The sequence below is a fragment of the Bacillus rossius genome, chromosome 2 (genome assembly GCF_032445375.1).
Source record: "Bacillus rossius redtenbacheri isolate Brsri chromosome 2, Brsri_v3, whole genome shotgun sequence".
Lineage (NCBI taxonomy): Eukaryota > Metazoa > Arthropoda > Insecta > Phasmatodea > Bacillidae > Bacillus > Bacillus rossius.
In genome coordinates this window covers 47,782,047-47,806,620 of record NC_086331.1, presented here as the reverse complement: position 1 = coordinate 47,806,620, position 24,574 = coordinate 47,782,047, and the positions used below count along the sequence as shown (strand labels likewise).

Sequence of the window (24,574 nt, the reverse complement as noted above, 5' to 3'; positions counted from 1 at the left end):
CATCAATCAGCGGATAACTATAATGCTTAAATAAAATATTACAAGGAAACTAAAATTGTTCGTTTTGTCGTACACCATATGTTGAATATTAATTTGTATAGACATACATTGATTGTATTTTGAGTAGAATGCTTTGGTTTCTCCGGCGCCAGGCTCCAGGCGGTGGATTGTGATTGTCGGTCCGCCATCTTGGATTGAGAAGTCACGGCGGCCATCTAGGATCAGTGTGACCTTGACATTGACCCCGGTGGCTATATTTGATCCGCCATCTTGGATATGCCATTTTGGATGACGTAACTTTGTTTTCTCGAACATTCCGGCCTTTTGCTTTCCGCCATTTTGAATTGTGATGTCACCATTGCAATTTCCGTTACGTCCGCCATATTTAAATCGAGGGCCTCACTCACTCTTGATGAAATTTTCGTCACGGCCGCCATATAGATTTTTTTTCTGTTCCACTGGAGACCACCATCTTGGATGCTGTCGAATTAGTTCCTGTTGTTTGGTCCTAGAAAGCGCCAGCGTCGCTCTTGATTTATTTTCTGTTTCACTGGAGGCCGCCATCTTGGATACCGTCGACTTTGTTTCTGCTGTTTGTTCCTAGAGAGCACCAGCAACGCTCTGTCTCATCACATAAGGTCGATGTTCCATTACCTACCATAGCTGTTATGGTCCTTATAGACATATAAAATTAAATTTTTTATGCAAAATACATAGGAAGTACTGTGATTCGAACCATCGCAGCTCTGATCTCTAGGTTGGAAAACTACGCCTTTAACCGCACGGCCATAGAGACATTTACGAGACTGAGAATTAAATAATGTATATATAAAAATAACATGCATATTCGGACTTGTGATTTTTTTAAATTGAAGTAATAATATCATCACCTGTTCGAGACAGAACCACCATAACTGATTCACTCTTGTTACGGTCGCCATCTTGAAAATCCGTAATATGTATGTTAGAAAATTTTTAAAAATCTTTAAAAAAATAATTAATCGAATTGAATAATAAAAATTTAATAAAATATTAATTAAAAACCACTGTTAAACAAATCGTTATGCTAGCCAATTTGGATTATATAAATGTGGCACTTTTCGTTACGCCTGCCATCTTGGTTGAGTATGATGTCATCGTTACACTTTACTTTACGACCGCCGTATTGGATCCTATTTATGTTGCAATTTCCGTTACGCCCGCCATCTTGAAAATCTTTATTTATTATCCTATTTTAATTAAAGAAGTTCAAAATTCATCAAATAATTAAGTTATTAGAATACTGATTGATTAGATCGATTCCAGCCCTCGGTTCCATTCCCGGCGAGAGTAAACGTTTGATACTTCCTCCACAGAAGCTACCTAGACTGACCTCACACCACCAATAATAAGGTATATATATATATCGTCAGCTGGCATGACGATGTCCGCCACCTTGCCTTCGTCCGCTGGAGGCCGCCATCTTGTTTTCGTCTGCTAGAGTGTGCTGGCGACATGATAGTATAATTTTCTGTTCACCATACCTTTGTCCTCAACTGTTGGCATTGAACTTTGACCTTGACCTTGATATTTGACCATAACCTTGAAATTTAACCTTGACCTTAAAATTTGACCTTGACCTTGAAATATGACTTTGACCTTGAATTTTGACCTTGACCTTAACGACCATCATTAATCCAACATTTTGTGTTCAGTAAATGCTACCAGGAGCTACCACCTGCTAGAGGTCATTGTCACCATCTTGTTTTCGTCTGCTGGAGTACTCCATCTTGTGTGTACTCGTCTTATAGAGTACATTACCATCATACTTGTTTAAGTTTTACCCGCTAGAGTGCAGTAATCATTTATTATTACTAAAGTGCCCGCCATATAGATATTTGGGCACCATATTGGAATCATGTAATTATTTAGTTAGAAATACGGAAAAAATTCCAGAATTCACTAAAATAAAATTACAATTAATTTACAAATTGATTCGATCAGTTCCTGTCCTTGGTTCGATACTTGAACAGTAACAAGTGTAACTAAATATTAAATAAATTTTATATTCTGTTTTCCATTACCTTTCGAGGAGTTTATTAATCATTCTCTCTTCAAAAATAAAACTCAAGACAATGTACGTCAATGTACGTCAATGTACGACGAATTAAATACATTGCCGATAAGCCAAAAATGAAAATTCTAGTTTTTCGATAATCTGAATACCCTCTAAACCGTCCATGTACAAAGCCATACATACAGGCCAACTGTCTCCGGACCACGCGACCGGGTCATAAACAATGTCAGACGTATAAACAAATCATTTCCGAACCTCACGACCTTCTTCATCGACAGATAATTATATTCAAATAAACCAACGTAACATTTTTTTACGCTTACAAGAGGACCAATAATCCCATTAAAGAGGCAGCACATTTTGTAAGTACAATCAACAAAGGAAGCACCATCAACATAAAGACAGCATATTTGGAAGCGCCACCAACAAAATGGCAGCACATTTGGAAGCACCATTAACAAAAAGGCAGCACATTTGGAAGCACCATCAACAAAAAGGCAGCACATTTTGGAAGCACAATAAAAAAAGGAAGCACATTTTGGAAGCACCATCAACAAAAAGGCAGCACATTTGGAAGCACCATCAACAAAAAAGCAGCACATTTGGAAGTACAATCAAAAAAGTAAGCACATTTGGAAGCACAATCATCAAAAAGGAATCGCATTTGGAAGCACAATCAAAAAGGCAGCACATTTTAAAAGAACAAACAAAAAGGCAGCACATTTTAAAAGAACAAACAAAAAGGCAGCACATTTTGGAAGTACAATCAAAAAAGGAAGCACATTTGGAAGAACCATCAACAAAAAGGCAGCACATTAGTAAGCACCATCAACAAAAAGGCAACACATTTGTAGCACAATCAATAAAGGAAGCACATTTGGAAGCACAATCAAAAAAGGAACCACATTTGGAAGCACAAGTTACGAGATCTAAGTCTTAGTTAGAAATCAGAATACAAGAAATAAAAACATTAAATTTTTACATTCAATATTTAATTTATTTCTCTACATTATACAAATGCAAGTAAAACAAGCCATTATTGTATGTAGCCAGCTTTTCTTAGTTCTTTAAATATGAAGGATATTTCTTTGATGCACGAATAGTTTCCTGCACAAAGCGAGCCATGTAGAAGTCTTAGCCGGTCAACCAATATGTTTGGATCTTTCCATGATGTGTAATCAATCTCTTCTACCACCATCTTACTTGCTTGTTTATTATAAATACTTTTAATATCACAATCGTCCCAGTGATCATAATAAGCTTTATCTGATTTATTTATTATAACACGTGGTTTCCATCGTTTCGGTCTCAGGACACCGCCACATTCTTCGATATTGTCAGCTTTAGGTGCTTCATCACAGTCTATGCCTTTGTCAACAGCCTCAGAGTCACTGTAGCAATCACCGTAAAAGGCATCGTCTTCACCCAGATTACCGTAAAAATTCGATATCGATGATGTCGAAGTGTGTTCATCGTCTTCATGCGTCCTTTTTAGGAGTCCATCATTTTTACAAAGTAGGAAATATCTACTTGAATTTGGCTGGAATGTATTCTCACTTTTCACGTTAAGGATTCTTCCATTGTCTTCATTCTTCCATAAATCATCAACGTCCTTCAATTTAAGTTCTTTGTCGAGATCGGAAGAGCCACGAAAATAATCTTTCCCAAGACAAGGAAAATTATTGTCGTAATGCAGATCACCCTTCCTTAGTCTAGTAGATAAATAGTTGTCCTCTAGCTTGTACGCAGGCTTGGCGTTAAGTTCTGTCATGTCTTTTTAAGCTCTCTCTACGCGTAAACGACTTGCTACTACATCGAACACAACTTATCATATTGCGTAGTGGATTTTTAACACAGTCATTCTTCTCGTGTTGTCTTCCATTCTTTCTCAAGATAAATTCTTTGCTGCAAAACTTACACCTGTGTCCTTTCGGTACGTCAGACACCAAATCAGGATTCATATTCGTTACTGAGACTAACGTAAGATGCAAACTGAGTTTTTAAAATTAGATCCTTTACTTAAATAGAATTTTTTTCATATTTCATCAGCGAGAATAATGTTACCTCATACAAAGATCAGAGCTGCGATGGTTCGAATCACAGCGCTTCCAATGTATTTGGCATAAAAAATTAAATTTAATATGTCGATAAGGACCATAATAGCTATGGTAGGTAATGGAACATCGACCTTATGTGATGAGACAGAGCGACGCTGGTGCTCTCTAGGAACAAACAGCAGAAACAAAGTCGACGGTATCCAAGATGGGGGCCTCCAGTGGAACAGAATAAAAATCAAGAGCGACGCTGGAGCTCTCTAGGACCAAACAACAGGAACTAATTCGACAGCATCCAAGAAGGTGGTCTCCAGTGGAACAGAAAAAAAAATCTATATGGCGGCCGTGACGAAAATTTCATCAAGAGTGAGTGGGGCCCTCGATTTAAATATGGCGGACGTAACGGAAATTGCAACAGTGACATCACAATTCAAAATAGCGGAAAACAAAAGGCCGGAATGTTCGAGAAAACAAATTGACTTCATCCAAAATGGCAGATCCAAGATGGCAGATCAAATATGACCACCGGGGTCAAGGTCAAAGGTCAAGGTCAAAAGTCAAGGTCACACTGATCCTAGATGGCCGCCGTGACGTCACAATCCAAGATGGCGGACCGACAATCACAATCCACCGCCTGGAGCCTGGCTCCGGAGGAACCAAAACATATGTCTATTTTGTATGTAAAAGTGTTTTATCAGCGCCGATCATTCAATAATAGGGGACGATACAAAATTGTCTTGGAATAAAATTAATAGTATAAACTGTCTGGGTAGCCCATCAGGATTTTACGAACTGTATGCGTACAAAGAAAAAACCTGAAAGGCGGCCTTTCCGATGGGGCACAATTCAGGTTTTTCTTTCGCTTAAAACAGAGCAACAGCCAACTCTAAAAAGGCAGCCCATCAGGATTTTACTAACTGTATGCGTACAAGGAAAAAACCTGAAAGGCGGCCTTTCCGATAAGGCACAATTCAGGGTGTTCTTTCGCTTAAAACAAAGCGAACAGCCAACTCTGGAAAGGCAGCCCATTAGGATATTACGAACTGTATGCGTACAAAGAAAAAACCTGAAAGGCGGCCTTTCCGATGGGGCTAAATTCAGTGCCCACAGCAATCTAACGAAAACTAAAAATTTCTGAAAGGGACCCTTTCAAATGGGGCACAATTCAGGAAATTTTTCCGCAAACAACAAAGGAAAAATCAAGCCCTGGAATGGCAGCCTTTCATAGTTTTGCAAATTGTTTTGTATATGAAGAAAAACATGAAAGGCGCCCTTTCCAATAGGGCATATTTCAGGACAATTTTTGTCTTAAAATGAAGTCTATAACACGTTCTGGAAAGGCAGCCTATCAGGATTTTACAAATTCTTTTGCATATAAAGAAAATCCTGAAAGGCACCCTTTCCAATGGGGCACATTTCAGGATTCTTTTCGGTTTAAAATTCAGTTGATAACTCTTTCTGGAAAAGCAGCCTATCAGGATTTTAATAATTGTATGTGTGCTTGAAAACACCTGAAAGGCGCCCTTTCCAATGGGGCGAAATTCAGTCGCCCCCAGCACTCAAGTCCCGCCAAAATGGTACCCTACTTTTCTCTCATTGGCTGTTGCGCCATGCGTCCGTAACAGAATAAAATTTATTCATTTCACTCATACGTGTACAACCTCTCTCGCATGAACACGACCATACTATGCGCTGGTGTGTATCAAACATGGCGGTCAAATCTGGTGCACACGACCTACTGTTTTGTGAATTGTGACCATCCTTATTCTATACGTTTACAAAGTTGGCAATATTTTTTTACGTCGTGCGCATAGCCTTGTTTAGTGATATGATAAGTAGAGGGTGCAGGCTGTTACTGGACCAATGTAAACATTGAAATGTAAACATGGTACCAGTACCAGCCTGGGGGCCGCCATCTTGTTTCATGGAGGCCACCATCTTGTCTCGTGGGGACCGCCATTGTTGTTGACATTGGCTACCAGGGCGCGCCACCGTCGCTGCCACTGGAGGCCACCATGTTGTTATGTGGAGGCCGCCATCTTAGTTCAGCTTTTAGTTACCGGAGCGCGCCACCGTCGCTCCGAAGGCGGGAATTGTATACAAAAAATCCTGGGCGGCGTGGGGATTCGAACCATGGGACGCAGCAATGTCGAGGTTAGGAGGCAGACGCCTTGACCAGTAGACCACGGGACTACTTGAAGTATGGGGAATTAAATAACATACATATGCTTTAAAGAAGCTATGCTTAACCCGCCATGTCTTTAAACTTAGAAAAAAAATATGCTTATAAAAACAAATATACTGCCATGATGTATGCCTAAAGCAAACCCCCACCACTCCACAACTGCCGCCATGTTGTATGCTTAAACCATCAAATTTAAAAAAAAAATGCTTAAAGCAATTGCTGCCATACTAGATGTGCCTAAACCGTCATATTTAAATTATAAAAAGAAATAAAATAACGAACCGCCATACTTATTTAAAATTTCCAAAAAATGTATATATATACACCGCCACGATGTATGCTTAAAACAAACACCGCCATACTAGTTATGCCTAAACCAAAATATTTAAATTTTCCAAAAAGAAATAAAATCCCCGCCATACTAGCAATGCCTAAAAAGCCATATTAAAATTCGAAAAGAAATAAAATATCGAACCGTCATGTTTAAAATTTCGAAAAGAAATACCGCCTTGATGTATGCCTAAAGCAAACCCCCACCATTATGCTTAAGCCACCATGATTAAAATATCCAACCGCTATGCTTAACCCATCATGTTTAAATTTCCAATAAGAAACAAAATACCATCATATTTAAATTTCGAAAAGTATGCTTAAGGCGCCATGTTGTATGCTTAAAGCAAACCGCTATGCTTAAATTTCCAAAAAAAATATGCTTAAAAGACGCCACCACCCAGAGTATGTTTAAAACAAACAACACCATACTAGCTATGACTAAATACCTGGGAGCAACATAACCTCAAAAATCCCGCGCAGAGAGAGCGAGATGTTGTCATGTGGAGCGTCACTCATAAACTGCGCAATTATAATCCCCACATCATATTATAAGCATAATAATGACTTTAAAAATAACACTGTGTATGGAAATGCTATAGTGGTAGTACTTGTGCAACACGCCAAGTAATAAGCATAGTTAAAATAAGCATAGTTAAAATTTATAATATTGTACAAACACTGTGTAGTAATTGGCTCTCTGCCAATGTGTTCAGTATTAAGCATAGTTAAAATTTATAATATAGTAAAGTTAGTTAAGTATTGATCATAGTTAGGACAAAGACTATAATTTTACGTCAAGTACAAACGCCGTGCTGAGAGCCTCGCACGTGCGCCGGCGACCAGGAATGTATTAAGCATATTTAGGACCGCTACAGTTAACACATAGCTATAAGTAATTAAAAATAAAAATGTAGATGCGGCACGATGACATAAGTTACGATATAATAAAAATAAATAAACCAAATAGTGTGAAGCCTGATGTACCAATAAGCATACATAAAAGAAAAAACTCACCGGAATGCACCCAGTCCAACCCTGCGACGTGTAAATAAAAATAAAAACGCAGACAATAAGATATATTAAAAATAGGAACGCTATGTAAGCTGTGTAGAGTTCAACCCGCACAACCGACAGCGTTTAACGATTAGTAAATTTATAAAATATATTACAAAGCGGGAGCGGCCCGCTCACGAATATGCTTTAGTGTTATAAGCATAGTTAAAATTTATAATATTGTGAAAACAGAAAAAATAAGCGTAGTTAGGACAAAGACTATTACTTTGCGTCGGGTAAAATAAGCGTTGTACAAACGTCGTGCTGAGAGCTGGAAGCCTCACTCGTGTGCCGGGCATAGAAATTTATTAAGCATAGTTAGGAACCCTAAAGTTAACACTTAGTGTTAAGTAATTAAAAATAAAATGTAGCTGTGGCACGATCGCCAGAAACAAATTAGGTATGTTACCGAGGTAATAAAAAAAAAGCAAATAAGCATACGTAAAAAACTCACACGAACGCATCCCGCCCACCACGGCGATGTGTAACAAATTAAAAATTAATATATATTTCACAAACGCCCATGTAGGAAAGAGTGTTGAACGATCGCTCGTGCGCCGCTCGTGTGCCGTAGCGTTAAGTAATAAACAAAATAAAAATAAAATTGTAGGAACGCTCAACTGCGGCACGAACGCCAGAAATAAACCATATAGGCATAGTTAAAAAAATGTATGCAAAGTTAAAAATAAAAACAGTTCTAACCCTCCAAATAGCGCTCTGGAACATGTAGCAATAAGCATACAGAAAAGAAAAACTCACCGGAACGCACCCAGCCCACCCCGGCGACGTGTAACAAATAAATTAAAATAAATGTTGAACAAACGCCCGTGTAGGAAAGACTGTTGAACGATCGCTTGTGCGCCGTAGCGTTAAGTAATAAACATATTTAAAATAAAAAAACCGCACAGAATGGGCGAAGACCGAGAAAAAAAACAAGAACACCGACCCGCTCAGCTGCGGCACGAAGCAAATAAGCATACGTAAAAGAAAAAACTCCCTGGAATGCACCCAGTCCAACCCGGCGACATGTAATTAAAAATAAAAAACGCAGACGAAAAGATGTATTAAAATTGGTAACACCTATATACGCCGTGTAGAGTGCAACCCGCACAACCGACAGTGTTTAACGGTAATAAATATATAAAATATATTACAAAGTGGGAGCACACATCTGTACGCCGTGTAAGCACTCTGAAAACTGTTGACATAGTCCTCGTGCGACGATAGCGAGAAGGGGGAAAGTTGTTTTTCTATCCTGGCATGCAACATTCTATACTAACTTGCAGGAGAGCCTAAGCGTGGAACAAGATTAAAAAACGTACAGCCCAGTAATACATGAAACCGCCGAATGAATGGGACAAAAATACCATAAATCAAGTGTAAATACAAAAAACCCTATTAAAACATAATAAAACAAAACAAAATGATATAGCAGACACTCACAAACGCAATACAGCGCAATGCATATAAAATCGCCAATCACATAATAAAACCTAAGCAGCGAAAACTCCCATGAAATAATACTCGCTTAATGAGACATCATGATGCAAAGAGTAAAAATCCCTATACGTAAATAGGAAAAATAAAACAAATGCGGAACCGCGATAAAACAAGCAAAACCACCGACAGCAAAAGCAAGAAAGGTAATAAAAATACTAATTCAGTTACACATTGAGGAAATAAATAAGGACGGAAACCTCTGTATCCACCCAAAAAAAATCATACCACTAGGCTAAACACAAACCATAAGTAAATCACTATAGAAAGCCAATAAACCAAAACCAGTCTTAAAAAAATCTATCTACGAGAACAATATCATAAAAATACAACACTCTCCAACACACCAAATGGCATGGCCCGAGAAACGAGAATACAAATAAATATAAATAACCATAAAAACATACATCCTCAAAATATGTTATTAAGCAACCGAAACATAAGAAACATACATACACAACGCCAGCGGAACAAACCACATAAGACATCGCTAATGCGCAAACGAACGGCACAACACCAAAGACAAAACATGCGAATCCCATTTGTTAAAAAAAAAATAAAAATAATAAGACGCACATACGAGTCTTTAGTTCTAGCCCAGCTAGTATACATTCATTAATAAATAAAATCGGTTATAGTATTTGTGTAGGCAATAAATAGGAAGTACAAAGCGATATAGACACAAGACGTTGTTAAGTAAAAAATATAGTAATAAAGTGTATGTATAACCATTAAATAATATATTTGTAAGTGAAACGTGTTATACCCTAAACTAAATAACTGCAGGTTTAATCTCTTATAGTCAAACTTTGTAGGAATATATACATAAGTGGTTTGAACGGTCTGTGTAATACAAATGCTTATAGGTAGATCATCAGCTCTGACTAATTTGTCCTTCATATAAGAAATCTAGTTCCCGGCTATAAACATACCATCGTTACTAAATAACCATGCTATTTATTTATACAAACAAACATTAAGAGCTATCCATCCTTCCCTTTCGCTCATGACGTATACATAGCGTGTGTGTGGTGTTCTAAATAAGGAGTGTTGGCACCCATAAAGGTATATTTTATGAGTCATGTTGTACAGTAAGAATCCTTATAAGATTATTGTTAACTTTCCATCAAGGCTAGATAAAAAAAGACAATCTCTATATAATGGTACATGAATAATCAGAGACCAACTATAGTCTTCATACTAGTAAATAATAAGTAAGGATATACCGGGTGTAAATAAAAAATTTTTTCTATATAACTACATCCCAATAAGCATAGTAAGCTCTGGCGTTAATATAAAACGTAAAATAAAATAAGCATAGTAAGCTCTGGCGTTAATATAAAACGTAAAATAAAAAGGTTACTGGTTCAGTTTTAAATAAAAACTATATTCTACTACTACGCATTCCATTAAGCATAGGAAGCACTATAATCCCTTTCCGACGAAACCTGAATAGAACTTACCAGTAATGTTTGTGAAAGAACACACGAGGATATTCATATTAATAACCACTTAGCCAAAATCGTTTACAGAATAGCAGACATAGCAATTCCATGCCTCAAACACCGCATCGCTTCAACGATGGCCCAGAACACACAAATTATATCTGCCTTCCCCAAGAGACTGCTACAGTCGCCTCGGCGGACCACTAGTAACATTCAGATTGCTTGAGGGCAGACGGAAATAACACACATGCAGCGTCCTCCGAACACAAGCCCCCCAGCTGTAATACTGTAAAAATAATATACTAAAATATGTAAAACAACGAGGATGCCTTGCAAACTATTAAGTACGACACCCATGCCTTTAAACCATGTATCGTGAACGACGAAGCTCGACAACGACTTTCAAGTGCCAAGGAGTAAAGAATGAAATAATATTTACATGAAAGTAAACATGTGGTGTACGAATACTCATTGCCCACCAACTATGTACTACCTATTAGTGCTAATTCATTTATTGCCAGACATAAAATAACCAATTATTACTATCGTTACTTTAAAATACATATAGTGTCACGAGAATACTAAAAAAATAAGTATTGAAATAACGAAGCGTTTACACAAACAAAACTGTATATTTCTTATCATAAACGTTCATTGAATTTGTACCCCCACATAGACAATTCGTTAATATTACCATAATATCGTAACAGTAATAAATAACAAGACAACTCGAAAATAAAAACCAAACAACGCCTACAGGCATATTGCAACCTACATCGAAACGAGCACAAGATGCAAACCCAGACACTTCATAAACTCACATAGATGGCCAGGAGAAATTACATTCCACATACTACAGATGCTGTATTAAAAAGACACGAATATGCCAATGAGAACAGGTGTAACCGCCATAACTGAAAGTATTATATAAAAGAAACAATACATTAATACCACAGCCTCAACAAATAAAAAATAAAACACAAAACAGGAGAATGAACTAAAAGAGCAATTTCAAAAGTCTAAACTGAACAGAAAATTAGGTAAATATTGACGTATACATGAGAGTACAATTAAGTAGAAATATATATTAAAAAAATTACATTACCTAGCATAAGGAAAATGCATTCAGAAAGACCAGACATCACTTCCCCTCGCAAAATGTTCGATGGTGATTGTCACAATCCCTAATAACATACCTGCGAAATAGAAAGAGTTAGACACCGACTATGAAAAGACAACCACTCGTTAAAGACGCGTAAAAGTTAAAGGACTAAGCTAAATGAATATAATGAAGCCACATATACGTTTGCGACAAAACACGTTTCCTATACTAAATGTCACATCCCAAATAAATTAAATTCATCATCTAAAAGAAAATTTTTTTTTGGTTCACCTAAACGAAACCTTAGTTCAAAAACCCATATGGAAGAGAGATTCCGCATTATATTTAAGTATATTAAAAGGAATTTCGAACTCTAGAGACCCACCTTGTTCGCACAAATAATTTTAATTAAATTATGTATGTTCGCCGACAAAATGAGAAAATGGATTAGTGTAAGAAATTTGATGTTTGCTCAAGTGCTATGTAGTGACAAGAAACGACAAATACGAAATTATATACATATTTAGATACCAACCATACAATAATAACAATTTAAATACAAAAAAAAGAAATCATCGGGTATGTCGTATATCTAGAACCATACTGTCATGATCAAAGATGTCACCAGTAGTTCCCTGTACACATAACGAGGTAATAATGAACATCCAGTGGTTACAAACAAAAATATTACAAAAATATGCACTTAACAATGACTTAGGTTATCCAGAAGCATATAGAAATAAATATACAATTAAAAAGCAAACCAAATTACCAATAATATGGAATCACTTCAAAAAAGTAAACAAAGTTCAGACATAACAAACACAGAAAGGTGAAAAAATGCAAATAGATCAGTAAAAGCTCCAAAGACCAATGATGTTTCCACCATCATGTTTGGAACCGTTATACTTATTTTAAATCTCAATTTACATTGATTAACAACGAGAACCTAAAATATATAAACAACAGCACCGATAGTAGCTAAACACAACACTTTTAATAGAATATTCTCCATCACTTTCACATACCCATCAGTGAAATAAAAAAATTAAGCAGCCAAGAAAAAGTATCGATATAAAGACATTAAACTCTGCCGGCTACCGCAACCCAGCATGAGTTGCCAGACGTGTCCTTCACAGACAGAAGGGGTTGCCAGTGAGCAACCAATATGTAATTATTGTAAAAGACTCAATTAAAAAAATCAATCATGTACGTGAAATCAGGCTAGCATTCTCATAGTTTAAGTGAAAACATGTTGGAACAAAACTTGGTAACAAAATATTAGCTATTTCTAAACCTTAAATACATACAATGTAAGAAATCGCACTAGCCAATTTACACTCATATTCCACAAAATATAAGTTCACCGAGATACAATGACACACGAATATATGCATTAATGATAGATATGTACTATACAAGACACAAAAAATTCAAAACATATATATCAAAGTACACTTTCAATACTATCCCAATGAAGCAGAAATTTCCATTACACCCCAAGCATTGTATATGAAAGTAAGCACATATCACAATTGAACTAGAAAAAATAAATATAAAAAAAACTAGCGAACACACACACAAATATTCATCATAACACCATTGGGTGGAAAGAAGATAGTACCATCAATTTCATCTCTACAGCCACATGCATTAAGTATATATATATATATATATATATATATATATATATATATATAATTATACTTTTACTAACCACACAGGAATCATTTAGTGTATAATCGTTGTGTAGCAAAATTAGGAGGATAAAATTACAATTTATTAAAAAATGTATATATAATAACAAATATTAAAAAGTATGTGTGCTAACTCACAAGTGTAAAACCATTAATGAAAACTTACAAATCCTCTCTCTTCATATCTCTCTCTCTCTCTTTCTTTCTCTCTTTCCCTCTCTTATTCGCTCTATATACTGGTTGCGAAATTCCACGATTGATACAATTAACTTGGAGATAACCCCCACACCGATGCATTGAAACGTCAACTACATTCCGCTTTTGAGAGGGAAACGAGAGCAACACGAGAACACTCGCAGGCTCACAGCAACGTCCGCCACATTTACACACAGAACTAACCACTCGTTCCCACCGGAGGGATACGAACCCCGAGCAAAAGGCAAACACCTCCGCTTAAATACAATAACAAGTGACCTAAATGTAGAACGATAGTCCTAACGCGAGCAAACACATTGGTTAAAAACATTTTTAGAATAATCAAAGCAATACACTCTTCAATTCTGTGTCTCAACTCTGGTAAATCATTACGTAGCGGCGGCAATTTTACATCTTTTATAAAGAACCCTAAAGGAAATAAAAATCTCAAAGTAAATGATGAAAACAAAAACATAGAATTTGTCGGTCGATGGTAGTAAAATAATGTGAGATAAAACATTAAAATAGTGTTAAATAAATCTATTCAATTTTTTTTACCATAAAATGACTCCATTTATTACCATAAGTTTTTGATAATAATTCAACAAATCAACATAGACTTAAATTAATTAAAAGTTGTAATACTAAATTCTTAAAATAAATTTATTTCCTTTAACAAATTGACATAAAGATTTAAAATTAATAAAAAAAATAGTTTAATAATAAATTTAAAAATCTATTCATTTTTATTTTATTATAAAACGACTATGCATTTAACCATTTTTTTGATAATTTACAACAAATAAACATAAATTTAATTATTAAAAAAATTAATTTATAGCAATATTCTTTAAAAAAACATTTTGCGGCCGCAAATTTTTTTTTAAAGAATATTGCTATAAATTAATTTTTTTAATAATTAAATTTATTTTTATTTTTTGGAAATTATCAAAACACTAATGGTTAAAAGCAGAGTCGTTTTATAATAAAGAAAAAATGAATAGATTTTTAAATTTATTATTAAACTATTTTTTTAATTAATTTTAAATCTTTATGTTAATTTGTTAAAGGAAATAAATTTATTTTAAGAATTTAGTATTTTAACTTTTAATTAATTTAAGTTTATGTTGATTTGTTGAATTATTATCAAAAACTTATGGTTATAAATGGAGTCATTTTATAGTAAAGAAAATTGAATAGATTTATTTAACATTATTTTAATGTTTTATCTCACATTATTTCACTACCATCGACCGACAAATACTATGTTTTTGTTTTCATCATTCACTTTGAATTTTTTTTTTCCTTTAGGGTTCTTTATAAAAGATGTTGTAAAATTGCCGCCGCTACGAAATGATTTACCAGAGTTGAGACAGAATTGAAGAGTGTATTGCTTTGATTATTCTAAAAACGTCTTTAACCAATGTGTTTGCTCGCGTTACCACTATCGTTCTACATTTAGGTAACTTGTTATTGTGTTTAAGCGGAGGTGTTTGCCTTTTGCTCGGGGTTCTTATCCCTCCGGTGGGGACGAGTGGTTAGTTCTGTGTGTAAATGTGGCGGACGTTGCTGTGAGCCTGCGAGTGTTCTCGTGTTGCTCTCGTTTCCCTCTCAAAAGCGGAATGTAGTTGACGTTTCAATGCATCGGTGTGGGGGTTATATCTAAGTTAATTGTATCAATCGTGGAATTTCGCAACCAGTATATAGAGCGAATAAGAGAGAGAAAGCGAGAAAGAAAGAGAGAGAGAGATGAAGACAGAGGTTTTGTAAGTTTTCATTAATGGTTTTACACTTGTGAGTTAGCACACATACTTTTTAATAGTTGTTATTATATATATATTTTTTAATACATTGTAATTTTATCCTCCTAATTTTGCTACACAACGATTATACAATAAATGATTCCTGTGTGGTTAATAAAAGTATAATTATATATATATATATATATATTCTTAATGCATGTGGCTCTAGAGGTGAAATTGATGGTACTATCTTCATTCCACTCAATGGTGTTATGATGAATATTTGTCTGTGTGTTCGCTAGCTATTTTTTATATTTATTTTTTCTAGTTCAATTGTGATATGTGCTTACTTTCATATACAATGCTTGGGGTGTAATGGAAATTTCTGCTTCATTGGGATAGTATTGAAAGTGTACTTTGATATATATGTTTTGAATTTTTTGTGTCTTGTATAGTACATATCTATCATTCCTGCATATATTCGTGTGTCATTGTATCTCGGTGAACTTATATTTTGTGGAAAATGAGTGTAAATTGGCTATTGCGATTTCTTACATTGTATGTATTTAAGGTTTAGGAATAGGTAATATTATGTTACCAAGTTTTGTTCCAACATGTTTTCACTTAAACTATGAGAATGCTAGCCTGATTTAACGTACATGTTTGATTTTTTTAATTGAGTCTTTTACAATAATTACATATTGGTTGCTCACTGGCAACCCCTTCTGTCTGTGAAGGACACGTCTGGCAACTCATGCTGGGTTGCGGTAGCCGGCAGAGTTTAATGTCTTTATATCGATACTTTTTCTTGGCTGCTAATTTTTTTATTTCACGGATGGGTTTGTGAAAGTGATGGTGAATATTCTATTAAAAGTGTTGTGTTTAGCTACTATCGGTGCTGTTGTTTATATATTTTAGGTTCTCGTTGTTAATCAGTGTAAATTGAGATTTAAAATAAGTATAACGGTTCCAAACATAATGGTGGAAACATCATTGATCTTTGGAGCTTTTACTGATCTATTTGCGTTTTTTCACCTTTCTGTGTTTGTAATGTCTGAACTTTGTTTACTTTTTTGAAGTGATTCCATATTATTGGTAATTTGGTTTGCTTTTTAATTGTATATTTATTTCTATATGCTTCTGGATAACCTAAGTCATTGTTAAGTGCATATTTTTGTAATATTTCTGTTTGTAACCACTGGATGTTCATTATTACCTCATTATGTGTACAGGGAACTACTGGTGACATCTTTGATCATGACAGTATGGTTCTAGATATACGACATACCCGATGATTTCTTTTTTTTGTATTTAAATTGTTATTATTGTATGGTTGGTATCTAAATATGTATATAATTTCGTATTTATCGTTTCTTGTCACTACATAGCACTTGAGCAAACATCAAATTTCTTACACTAATCCATTTTCTCAACTTGTCGGCAAACATACATAATTTAATTAAAATGATTTGTGCGAACAAGGTGTGTCTCTAGAGTTCGAAATTCCTTTCAATATACTTAAATATAATGCGGAATCTCTCTTCCATATGGGTTTTTGAACTTAGGTTTCGTTTAGGTGAACCAAAAAAAAACTTTTTATTTCAATTGATGAATTTAATTTATTTGGGTAGTGACATTTAGTATAGGAAACGTGTTTGGTCGCAAACGTATATGTGGCTTCATTATATTTATTTAGCTTAGTCCTTTAACTTTTACGCGCCTTTAACGAGTGGTTGTCTTTTTATAGTCGGTGTCTAACTCTTTCTATTTTGCAGGTATGTTATTAGGGATTGTGACAATCACCATCGAACATTTTGCGAGGGGAAGTGGTGTCTGGTCTTTCTGAATGCATTTTTATTATGCTAGGTAATGTAATTTTTTAAATATCTATTTCTACTTAATTGTACTCTCATGTATACGTCAATATTTACCTAATTTTCTGTTCAGTTTAGACTTTTGAAATTGCTCTTTTAGTTCATTCTCCTGTTTTGTGTTTTATTTTTTATTTGTTGAGGCTGTGGTATTAATGTATTGTTTCTTTTATATAATACTTTCAGTTATGGCGGTTACACCTGTTCTCATTGGCATATTCGTGTCTTTTCAATACAGCATCTGTAGTATGTGGAATGTAATTTCTCCTGGCCATCTATGTGGGTTTATGAAGTGTCTGGGTTTGCGTCTTGTGCTTGTTTCGATGTAGGTTGCAATATGCCTGTATGCGTTGTTTGGTTTTTTTTTCGAGTTGTGTTGTTATTTATTACTGTTACGATATTATGGTAATATTAACGAATTGTCTATGTGGGGGTACAAATTCAATGAACGTTTATGATAAGGAATATACAGTTTTGTTTGTGTAAACGCTTCGTTATTTCAATACTTATTTTTTTAGTATTCTCCTGACACTATATTTATTTTAATATAAAGATAGTAATAATTGGTTATTTTATGTCTGGCAATAAATGGATTAGCACTAGTATGTAGTACATAGTTGGTGGGCAATGAGTATTCGTACATTACATGTTTACTTTCATGTAAATATTATTTACTTCTTTACTCCTTGTCACTTGAAAGTCGTTGTCGGGTTTCGTCGTTCACGATACATGGTTTAAAGGCATGGGTGTCGTACTTAATAGTTTGCAAGGAATACTTGTTGTTTTACATATTTTAATATATTATTTTATCCAGCATTACAGCTGGGGGGCTTGTGTTCGGAGGACGCTGCCTGTGTGTTATTTCCGTCTGCCCTCATAGTAGAGTAGAAAAAGAGAAAAAAACACCTGATCGTGAAACTAATTACCACAAAGACCTTTTTTAATATTTTCTGAATAAAAACAGACCAACTAACAACATGTTAAAAATATACATTCATATGTGACTGCAAAAAAAATTATTCAAGAATTACTTCATAGTAACAAAGTAGGCGCTGTTTCAATGATATGTCATGTCTAAGTGTTCTTAAGCTATTTAATAAAATTTTCCACTAAAATTTTAGTAAATAATTACTTTTGTATAAAATACACCAAAGAACAAAATATAAAAAATGTAAATTAATATCTGGTTAAAACAAATTAAGCACATATTACTTCATTATAACAAACTAGTCAATGTTTCAATAACATAGATACTAAATCCAAGTGTTCTTCGGTTTATGGAAACCTAATATTTAAAAAATATTAACCTTTCATCTTAACATATATTACTAAATATCCAGTTCGTGATATTCACTTTCATCATCTTTTCCTGCTGTGTTTCTGCAATCTTTCCCGCAACATTTTTTGCATAGTGATGTACATGAGAGTCCATATTTGCGGCACGTACATCTCATATTATAACATGGTTCATCAATTGTAACTTGACAGGAACAATGTATCATATTTAACAGACTATCTGGGGCAGGACTAATACATGTCATAATTGGCTGAAATTCTTCATTTACCTTCTGCCATCCCCATAAAGAAGGATCTGCTGCTGTCGTGTCTAGCGTTTACCAAACAATGCATTGCAAATTCACTCGTAGCAGATGGTATTTTGCTGCATTTTCGGTTGGTGGTAAACGGGAAATATCGAATTCCTTCTTTGAAGAAGCTATTTTCTCTATGTAATGGTCATAACGAAGCGTATTCAAGGTTCGTGAGTTAAAATTTCCACCATACAGTGATACAATAATTTTGCAACCAATGTCTACCAATTCATCCCTACTCACATTTTTTTGAGAGCCAAATACAGAACCCCAATTGCATAATGTATCCAACTTGCAAATATGTTGAAACACAAAAGTTTTACTTTTACCAAAGAGCGCACTAGTAGTGTCGCACCCTGTTAATGCATGAGCAAAAAGTATAATCTTGCAACCTTCTTTGCCAATTGATTTTTGCATGACTTGAATATTACGTACATGATCACTGTGTGTGGCAGACTGCATTGAAATGTTTTTACTGGAATGGTATAGTAGCAAGACTAAGATATCGGTATCATCTGCTACTACAGTGGTGTGCTGTTCTTCAGCAATATTTAAAGCTGTTTTGACAATTAACGTGTCTGCATCTGCATCTGCATAATTTACAGAATGTCCTTTATCTTGAAAATACTGTCCAAGCAAAATGATAAATCGTTGTTTATTTTCCTTGTTGGAAAGAAAGTTTTCTTTTTTGATAATTACAGGTGAATTTTCATCAAATATAACGGCAACAGCTGACTGCTTCACTCGTGATTTGTGCTCCATATCTTTAGTACTTGGTGTAAGATAACCATCAAAAACTATAGTTGCTTTTCCATACTGCGTGGCAACGTATGATTCATACTGTCTTATCACATCACCCAAGTGCCACTTTTAGACCATGCTAATTTGTGAAGCAACGTCCCACCATCAAGGACAAAGTATGTACGTTCATTTGTCTGAGAACGTTTCGATTGATGTATAGCAATACTATCAAGTGCTCTTGCTAATGATGATTTGTCAGTTTTTCTCATTAACTGTGTACTTGGATCAAATAATGATGGTGGTACAGTAGACAGCTCATAACTGAAGTATTCCCTTGCATCGTTTGAGGTATTATCCAAGGAGAGGCAAACGAGCATCCTTTGAGTCAGAAGATGAGTATCAATATGCTGGGTTTTGCCAGCAATGATAATACCCTTCTTTAATACTTTCATAGTCACGGCTTGTTCGGATTTTAACATGGTCACATTTTTGAAACACTTTCCAGTAAGTTTGTCTTGAATGTTTCTTCCAATAATATCAGCATTTTCTGCAGTCACTTTGTTCTCACTATCTGTAATACCACTGACAATATTCCGTAAATCAGAAGAATAACAATTATTAAATGGATTATGTAAATTCAAAAATTCCATGATTGCCTTCATATCTTGAAAATCCCTCGCCATCCTGGCATCAGATATTTCTGTATGTTGCTCACTGCTAATACGATAAATGCCTGTAAGCAAACTCATAGCATATGCTATTTCACTACATTTTGAATGGCTCATAACCCATGTTGCACGTTGACTTTCTGTCATACCTCCACCGTGAGTTATGCCTGAACGACTTTTAGTACAGCGCATTAGTGTTTGTTCAATACACATATCGGTCCAGACACCGGCCCATTTCCTTTCGTGACTCATTACAGTAAAGTGACCATCATTCAGCATTTTGAATACTTCTTGATTTGTTTCTTTCTGTTTTCTCATTTGTTGTAGGTATATGCGTGCACATTTCGCATAGTTATTATGGCCAAAACTACCAAAAAAGGGAAGCATATGTTCTACTGCCTGTAGGTGCATTTCAAAATTCCCTGTTCGCTCTGCCCAAATAAATGTCTTTACTATGCCTACCATGTTCAAATACAATATCCAAAGTCTTGAAGTGCGACTCTGCGATTTCAGAAGATGTTTCCTTTTTCTATAAGCGAAGACAATTTCAAGAGAACAGTTGATGAAGTTACTTCCTTCAAATCAATTTCGCCCTTGATCAGTTTATCATGAAGTTCCATCAAATAGTTTAAGTGTAGGTCTCCATCCATTGGTACTTCCATAGGTTCACACATATTGCTACTTGATGAGCGATCGTTTGCATTTGTGTCAGCATTGTCTTCAATTTGTGAACTGCAATTCAATATATCTGCAATTATTAGAGCTGTCAATGCTGAAGAAATGAGGAAATGCCCTCTAAGTGCACGCGAGTAAGCCTTCCCAGTTAACATATGTGGCACTGTATTTGTAGCATATACAGTCTGCAAAACTTCTTCAATGCCTGATCCACCCATCAAATCACCAATAGTTCCTAGAAAAGACATTAGTGTGTGAAATCCACCAAGTCGAACCACCATGTTAACAAATTCACCTTCATTATTGGAACAAATTACTTCCATTGCCTTTATCCACAAACATTGATCAAATGTTACGATGGGCGTAGCTACATTCAGCCTTCTTGCTTCCTCACACAAACTTCAATGTTGTATACACACAACTGTGAGATGTTGGATTTAAGTCAATCATTGGTAGGAAAGAAGTAACTGTTTTACCAGAAAACTCACCCACAACAACAGTTTGCATAAACCCTAGCCATCCTGGACGAGGTTGTCCAAATAATTTACTACAGCTCCACAAAACATCAAGCATATTATTTTGAATAGGTTCATAAACCAAACTTTCAAATTTGAGTTTATTCGTGGTTGTAGAATTCGGGGACTGAATGAAGTGCAGTGGTATCTTCGCTTTTCTTGAAATTTCATTTGCAAATTGGCGATTTTTCAGTCGTTTAATTTGTTCTGTTAGCAAATATGATGCATTACCATATTCTCCAGATGTGCACATTATAATACCTATTCCATGAAAAGTGTTATGACCATCCAAGGTGACTATGTTGTGGTCAACATTATCAGCAACCCATTGCGGAAAGCAGCCTAATGGTATCACATCTGCATTCCTTTCCTCCATAACTGAAGACTGTAAGAATCTTTGTACCTCATCATACGATACACTAAATCCTAGCCTATATAGTTCATCAATAAGTAAACGAGATCCAAAATCTCTGTGAATCTGTACACCAATGCCAAGAGGAATCGGGCATATGAAAGAACGAGGCCGGCAAGCTTGAATTATAGCCTGGCCTATCGCAGCTTTCTTCAAATCACTTCCAGTCTTAGTCATAAGGGTATCCATAAATGTCTGTAAGACAGGTGGTAAGATTTTATTGTTTTCTTCAAGGGATGCAATATCTGATGCACTAGGATACAAATCCATACTGCTACACAACAAATTAATTTCACTTTGAATCAATTTTGCAGCTGATTCGATTATTCGAAATTTTTCTTGATTAGGATCTGCCAGTCTTGTCTGTTGGTGGTAATCCAAAATTATGTCTGAAACAGTTCTCCCAAAGGTTACAAAATTCGGTTTCCCATCTTTAGATTAAATTGTGATTTCATTCCCAAACTCTTTCAACTTTTTCTGGAGGTGACGAGGATTGTAAGGCTCGTTTCCTTCTGGCAAGAAACCCTGCATCTTTTTCGCTAGTTCTTGAACTGTCATTGAATCTTCACTATTTTCTTGTAACCATTCACATAATATTACAAAAGCTTCCTGCTTAACAGTGTCATGAGGACGTCCCATTGATGTAGAAACTTCTTTACTCTCTTCATGTCTGTATCTAATTGCAATGGAATCTCCTTTCCTAAAATTAATACTGCATACTTGGTGATAATTTGCTTCTGCAGCAGGTAAGTCAATAACAGACAGTAATCTGGCATGAACATTTGCTGCCCACAAATCACTTCTAGTATTACATATCTGAACAATAGTCTCTTGAAACTGAAAAGTACGCACAGGTATATCTGCAGATTTTTTTCGATACTCATTATCTGTTATTTAACTTCCACAAAATAAACAATTGTCTTTGAAACTGAATGACTGTACACTTCCACGCAACAGTCTTGAGCTGGTCGAAGCAGTCGGTTCTTGTACTGTCTTCTTTTTTGCATCACTTTTAATTTTTAGTGGGTTGATATATACACGTCTACATTCACTATGTACTTTCACAATACCAGTAGGCATAGGATTCAAGAGTTTATGTACTTCATCTTCCCGCTGTATGCTAGCATTTATAATGCCTGCTAGACCTTAAGCAGTATGTTTCACACATGCAGCACCATCACCAAGAATGTCGGAGCACAAGAAACAGTTTTCGTCATTCATTTTGGAGATATTATATCTTAGAATTTTTCAGATGCAGATGCCATTCACCTGAAAACAAAGAACGAAATAAAAAAATCTTCATGCTCTTTACACAAGTTATGATAAATACAGACCTAGAAAATAATGCAAATAACTTTTTTTTGCACAGTGATATTCATGTATATTTTCAGCACAGAATAAACGAGCATGTGAAGATTATGTAAAGATTAGTTTAAGACCAAAAACGTTTTTGTGGGAATTAGTTCCAACTTTTTTTTTATTTCTACTCCACTATTAAGCAATGTGAATGTTACTAGTGGTCCGCCGAGGCGACTACAGCAGTCTCTTGGGGAAGGCAGATATAATTTGTGTGTTCTGGGCCATCGTTGAAGCGATGCGGTCTTTGAGGCATGGAATTGCTATGTCTGCTATTCTGTAAACGATTTTGGCTAAGTGGTTATTAATATTTATATCCTCGTGTGTTATTTCACAAACATTACTGGTATGTTCTATTCAGGTTTCGTCGGAATGGGATTATTGTGCTTCCTATGCTTAATGGAATGCGTAGTAGTAGAATATAGTTTTTATTTAAAACTGAACCAGTAACCTTTTATTTTACGTTTTGTTATTAACGCCAGAGCTTCCTATGCTTATTGGGAAGTAGTTATATAGGTTTTTTTTATTTACACCCGGTATATCCTTAATTATTATTTACTAGTATGAAGACTATAGTTGGTCTCTGATTATTCATATACCATTATATAGAAAATGTTTTTTTTTATCTAGCCTTGATGGAAAGTTAACAATAATCTTATAAGCATTCTTACTCTACAACATGACTCATATAATATTCCTTTATGGGTATCAACTCTCCTTATTTAGAACACCGCACACACACTATGTATACGTCATGAGCGAAAGGGAAGGATGGATAGCTGTTAATGTTTGTTTGTATAAATAAATAGTATGGTTATTTAGTAACGATGGTATGTTTATAGCCGGGAACTAGTTTTCTTATATGAAGGACAAATTAGTCAGAGCTGATGATCTACCTATAAGCATTTGTATTACACAGACCTTTCAAACGACTTATGTATATATTCCTACAAAGTTTGACTATAAGAGATTAAACCTGCAGTTATTTAGTTTAGGGTATAACACGTTTTACTTACATATATATTATTTAATGGTTATACATACACTTTATTACTATATTTTTTACTTAACAACGTCTTGTGGCTATATCGCTTTGTACTTCCTATTTATTGCCTACACAAATACTATAACCGATTTTATTTATTAATGAATGTATACTAGCTGGGCTACAACTAAAGACTCGTATGTGCGTCTTATTATTTTTTTTTTAACAAATGGGATTCGCATGTTTTGTCTCTGGTGTTGTGCCGTTCGTTTGCGCATTCACGATGTCTTATATGGTTTGTTCCGCTGGCGTTGTGTATGTATCTTTCTTATGTGTCGGTTGCTTAATAACATATTTTGAGGATGTAGGTATTTATGGTTATTTATGTTTATTTGTATTCTCG

The 24,574-nt window shown here is 35.1% G+C and overlaps 1 long non-coding RNA gene across 1 annotated transcript in view; it reads left to right on the top strand.

The window, feature by feature from the left end:
• The window catches only part of LOC134529270 (uncharacterized), a 59,672-nt gene that overhangs the window by 16,587 nt on the left and 18,511 nt on the right, over positions 1-24,574 (top strand). The window lies entirely within an intron of this gene.